Consider the following 6,404-nt stretch of genomic DNA (forward strand, 5'->3'; position numbering starts at 1 on the left):
CTGGGCGCCGCGCGCCACCCCGCGGCTAGAGGTGGAACTGTAACCTCCCTGGACGTTTGGGATCTTAGTGTGGCCTTAACCTTCCGGGGGCGTGGGGGGCGTTGGGGGGGGGAGTCGGCGCAGCCATGGAGGAACTCCCACCCCTCCCTTCCACCTGGGTCTGAGTGGGCTGATGTAGACAAAGGGTGTGCAAAGGCCGGGTGGCTTGGCCCTAGGAGCTGAAAGCCCCAGAACCCCCAAGGTAGGGATGGACTGCAAGTTTTTTTTTTGGCTGGTTTTTTGAGACAGGCTCTCCCTATAGCCTCGGCTGGCCTGGAACTCGCTATATAGACCTGGCTGGCCTCCATCTCACAGAGATCTGCCTGCCTCTGCCTCCTGAGTGCTGAGGTTAAAGGCATGTGCCACCATGCCCAGCCTGGATGGTAAGGTTTTGGGGCTGGGCTCTTGAGGTGCTCCCAGGTTTCCAACCCAAAATCAGGAGGTGGGTCTTACTGGGGGCCTAGACCCCAAAGGTTTTTTCAGAGACCTTCATCCCCAATTCTCAACTTTCTGAAGACCAAGCTTTAAGAACACAGCCACTTGGGGGGACTCTTAATTCTAACCCTGGCAGGTGCTGATGTAACACCCCAAAGTCAAGGGCCATAGGGTGATCCATGAACCTCAGAGGCACCCCACTGCTCCCAAAATTCTCTGTGACTTCCTGCAGGGACCACTGGAGTCGGGGAGACCCCAGAACCTGAGGCCACATCCCAGGCCAGGTGAGGGAGGTAGGCTTCCAGTCCTAACAGGTCCAGCTGCCATGTTTAATATGCAAACATGCAAATGAGAGCATAATTAAGCTGCACCTCCCCCCCACCAGCCCAGGTGCACCTGCAGTGTTGGGATCTGTTCTCTGTGTGGTTAGGGGGTGACCGAGCTGGGGCGCGGGGGTCCAGCCGTGTCCACGTGCGGCGGCCCAGCGGCTCCCCGGGTCAGGCCGGCGGGTCAGGACTGGAGGAGCCGACGTTCTAGCAGAGAACGGGACGACGGACACGCCGGGCTCAAGCCACGGATCAGAGGAAGGGTCCTGGCGAGCGAGGGTGCGCGGGGCGAGGAAACGCGCGGGGTTCGGGTCGATACCTCCCGAACGTGGGAGCAGTGTGGAGTCCAGCCGAGGGACACAGGGCATCAACAGTATACTTTGGGGCTGGACCCCATGTTCTCGGCCATAGAGGCCTCCGTGGGGCCAGCCAGCCCGGAGAGCAGCGGCTGGGAGGAGCCCCGGAGAGGCGAGGGAGCGCCTCCCTTCCCCACTGCGCTCTGCTCTGATGGAGCAGGGTTTCGAGCACCCCTGTGCGTGAGCCCCCCCCCCCAAAAAAAACAAAAAAACCCACTTTTTTTGTGTCTTTTTGAAGCAGGGTCTCCCTGTAGCCCCAGCTGTCCTGGAGCTCACTATGTCGACCAGGCTGGCCTTGAACTCTCAGAGATCCACCTGCCTCTGCCTCCCAAGTGCTGGGACTACAGGCGTTGGGGTGGGGGCTGCATCTCCAAAGCCTTAGTGAAGACTGGCTGAGCAATAGGACTTTGCACTCCCCACGACCCCAACCAGGATCCAGGATCCGTCCCCTGGCCACTGGCCTACACCCGAACCCAGCTTCATTTGTCTCAATGACTGCTCCCCTGAGCCAGCCATGAGCCATGGCCCTGGGGACATGTCACAGGACAGTGGAAACACAGGATCCTCAGTCCACAAGAGCTGTACCCAGGACAGGGGCCATCATGGGGGACAGAGGCCAGGACAGCCTGGGCCCCAGGTCAATCACAGACACAGGGGAATGAGGAATGAGCCATGGAGGACAGAGAGCAGATCAGGACAGGACTGGGCAAGATAGGAAGGGGGTGTGAGATAGAGAGAGACAGAGACAGAGCCGGGCATGACACACACCCATCATCAGGTGGGTGCCACCTGCCAGCTCCTGCCTCCGCTCCCCTCTCTCAGCCAGGTGTGCCCAGCTGCCCCACACCCCACTCTCAGCCCCTGGCATCTGCTGTGCTGGGACCCCTGCAGTCTGATGCCCAGAGGCCCAGGGCTGTGTGACCCCAGCCTTGGTCTTCAATTTCCTCTCTGATGGAACAGAAAACTCCACCCTCCACCGCTTCCCCTACTGAGGACCCACTGTGCATCTGGGCCCAGCTGAACACTGGGAACACAGTGGCCACTAAGGACTTCTATAAATTGATTAGAAGTCATTGGGTACAAAGCAAAAATAACTAATAAAGGCCAGTGAGATGGCTCAGCGGCTAAAGGGGCTTGCTGCCAAGTCTGCTGATCTGAGTTCAAGCCCCAGGACCCACATGGTTAGCAGAGGCCACAACATCCAAGAATCAACGAGGAGGAAGGAGAGAGAGATCAGGACTGCAAGGGATCATGATCCGGTGGACCATAACCCTGAACTCTTGATCCTCCACTTCCACCTCCCAAGTGCTGGGATCACAAGTGTGCACCATCACATTGCTTTTATGCTGGGGCTGAATTCAGAGCCTCATGGATGTTACAAGAGTGTTCTACCCACTGGGCTACAAGCACTCTTACCCACTCAGCTACAAGCACTCTATCCACTGAGCTACAAGCACTCTGAGCTATAAATCCTTTTGATTTTTTATTTGTATTTTTATGTGTTTATATACGCCCATGTTTCCAGTGCCCACAGAGGCCAGAAGACGGTGTCATAGCCCCTGGCACTGGAGTTATGGATAGTTAGCCACTATCTGTGTGCTAGAATTGAACCTGGGTCTTCTGCAAGAGCAGTCAGTGCTCTTAACTGCTGAACCATCTGGACAGCCTCTACTGCCTTCTTTTTTTTTTTTTTGGTCTTTTTTGAGACAGGGTCTCCCTATAGCCCCAGGTAGCCTGGAACTCCTTATGTAGACAAGGCTGGCCTTGAACTCAGAGATCCGCCTGCCTCTGCCTCCCTGAGTGCTGGAATTAAAGGTGTGTGCCACCACACCCGGCTCTGAGCCTCAGTTCCCCCCACCTGAACAGCAGGATGGTTTGCTGCATCCCCCAGAGTGATACCTGGGAAGGAGGTACCTTGACATTATCCCATAACTCCACTCTGGCCCACTGTCAGTGGGGACACCCTGCAGGCTGCTGCGTGGGCAGGAACCCAGCCAGGCTCCTCATTCCAAGTTTGGCCTCCCCCACCTCTGGAGTCACTGGGCCGGATGGTGCCCCTTGGGGGCTGATGGGGAGGCACCCTTGTTTGTACATCTTGTTTGGAATGTGGTAGAGCAGGCCCTGGGGACCTGAGTCAGGAGCCTGAGGCACCTGCTAGGAGCAAGGGCTGTGGTCTTCCTGGACAGGTGACATTGCCCTGGAGTACCTGGGGAGGGGCTAGGGGAACCATGGTGCGGGGTTTCCTTAGCCTCAGATCAAGATGAGTCCCAACTAGAGTTTAGTCCAAGCTAAGGGGCTCTGCTGGGGTTGGGGCTCATAGCTGGGTCCAGGATCACTCACTGCCCAGTCAAGAACGGTGTTACTACGTTACTACACACCTTTGATCCCAGCACTTGGGAGGCAGAGGCAGGCAGATTTCTATGAGGTTGAGGCCACCTCAGTCTACATAGTGAGACTAAGGGAAGACCCTCTCTTACATCACAAAGAATAAGAAAGAAAGAAAGAAAGAAAAAAGAACAATGGTGGCTCAGTTGGTAAGAGTGCTTGTAGCTCAGTTGGCAGAGTGCTTGTAGCTTAGTGGACCCAGGGCTTTGTGCTAAGCAAGCACTCTCAGTGGGCAGAGTACTTGCTAAGCACAAAGCCCTGGGTCCATCCCAGCAGCACATAAACCAGGTACAGTGATGTATGTCCATCATCTGAGGACTGGGCAGTGGAAGCAGGAGGACTGCTGCAAATTGGAGGCTAGCCTAAGCAACAGAGTGAGACCCTGCTCAAAAGAAACAAATGAAAGAACCATTTGTTTCCCACACTGCCTCAGGTCTTGCCTCTATCAATGGCCTCATCCCCTTTACTTTCTGGATTTCTCTGAATTCTGAGCTTCTCAGACCTTGTTCCTTAAAAAAGCCATGTGGAACCTCAGCCAGAGCCCCTGCTTCTGCCACCCTCCATCTGCCTGTACTGTCTTTGTGTTAACAACCCAAGTATCACTGTCCTGGAGGGAGCATCCAGTGTGGTCAGAGGCTCCAGAAACACGCTCCAGGCCCTTCCAGATCTTCGCTGAGGCCCTGTAGTGGGAGGTCACAGGCCACAAGACACCTGGGAAAACTCCAGGGTCAAACCATTGTGCTGCCCCCTGCCTCCCTGAACTAGAAGACAGAGCACCAACCAGCCACTATCAACTGGCCCAGAGACATACAGATTTCATTGTGTCTACTGCCCAGCACCCACTCCTGGCATGGACCCCAGCCCCTCACTGGGAATTCTAGACTGTCACTCTACACCTGAGCCACAACCCCAGCCCCTCACTGGAGGACCCTAGGCTGTCACTCTAATCCTGAGCCACTCACCCCTAGTCTTTTCAGATTTTTGATAATTTTTTTCATAAGTTGCCCAGGTTGGCCTTGAACTTGCAATCCCCCTGTCTCAGCATCCCAAGTAGGCCCCGGTCCTATCTTCTATTCAGTCTACTGGCTTTTCTGATGGGAATTTGTCCTTGGTGTTCCATTCCCCCGAAAAAATGGCTATAGGTTCCAGGCTGCACACAGTAGGTGTGGCTGAGTGGGAAGGGATCCCTGGCAGGTAAAAGGGCTCAGGTCATCCACAGTAAAACAAAGGACACAGTCAGGAGGGAGGGGGGGAGCGTGGGTGGCCCTTGAGGGGCCCTGGCTCTGGCCGCTGGCAGCTTGTCCCCATGCCAGGCTGTTTCAGGGCCCGCCCAGGCCTCAGGGCTGGGCAGAGGTGGCAGCTGAGAGGGGGGCCCCCCCACGGGCTGTTCCACCTGGTGACTCAGCCCCAAGATGGGCCTCCGGGGGAAGACAATGGTGGCTTGTGGGTATAGGGAGCACCTCCCTGCAGGTGTGTGGCCAGGGGGCTGACAGGGGAGCTCTTGGAACCTCAGTCTCTGCCTCCGCACAATGGATCCACTTTCTGGGGCAGGAGGACCTGCCAGCCAATTTATGGGTGGAAATCGGTACATTTGGGACAGATGGTATCGGGGGTGGGGGGGGTGTCTCTTGATGAGTCTTTTTCCTTTGAAGGAAGGGACTAGAAGTGTCCCAGCCACTACAGTCTCACTCAGTGCCCAGCTCAAAGTATGCCCATCCCTGAGTGGGTGACCACACACCCTCAAATTCTTAAGATCTGGGTTGAGCCACAGGATAGATTGGGGGCTCAAAGATGGAGTGAGATTTAATCTAGAGTCTCATGTCCCTTAGAGGGGACACAGAAGGACTCAGGCAGGAATTACAAGCTGTGAAACACCTGCTGTGTGCCTTTATAGTATGTTTGAGCCACTCCCCTGACCCCTCACTGGGGGGATTGTAGGATGTCACTCTACACCTGAGCCATGCCCACAGCCCTTCACTGAGGGATTCTAGGCTGTTACTCTTTCCCCTCCGGGAAAGCTGGAAGAATGTCTAATTATTATTTTTATTATCCTGAATATTGAGATTCTATTTCCAAGAGAGGGTATATTTGACCTAAATGTGGCCTGGTACAGTTCAAACCTAGGTCTAAATTTCCTTTCAGTGCCGGGCGTGGTGGCGAACGCCTTTAATCCCAGCACTCTGGAGGCAGAGGCAGACGGATCTCTGAATTCGAGGCCAGCCTTGGTCTATATAGTGAGTTCCAGGACAGCTGGGACTACAGGGAGACCCTGTCTAAAAAGACCAATAATAATAATGATAAATTTCCTTTCAAAGATGTGCAAAGGCTCAGGTATGAAAAAAGACACATCCTGACTTCCACGTGTGGGGGTCTGTCACAAACAGAAATAATGCAGTTTCCTAGCCTCTCATAGAAGATCCCGTGGTGGATTGTGATCTACCCGCTCGCAACACACAATACCTAGAAACTCAAATACAACCTATTCGACATGGATCCACGGGCGGGCGCGCCAACCGAAAAATAAAATCCCACCCCACCCTCTTCTTCCCCACCTCCCAGGCCCGAGAGCTTCTCGCGGCCTCAGGCGCTAAGAATCCCGCCTCTGCCGTGGGGCGGGAACGTAGTGGGGCGTGGCTTCCTAACGAATGGTCAGTATCGCTGCCCATCAAAGCGTCCCGTCTTTCCATTGGACTTTTTTTGGTGGGCCTTCTCTTTCAATCTCACGGTCCTCCGCTATCATGTTTTTCACACTTATGTACACCTCCGCGCAGGAACATAGTCCCTGAGTCTGCGCGGTTTGGCTTGCCATCTCCCCACCGGAAGCGGTTAGAATCAGAAACTGGGTGAGGCTTGGGGTCATGGG

This window comes from Nannospalax galili, unplaced genomic scaffold, assembly GCF_000622305.1.
Source record: "Nannospalax galili isolate Female #2095 unplaced genomic scaffold, S.galili_v1.0 scaffold77, whole genome shotgun sequence".
NCBI lineage: Eukaryota > Metazoa > Chordata > Mammalia > Rodentia > Spalacidae > Nannospalax > Nannospalax galili.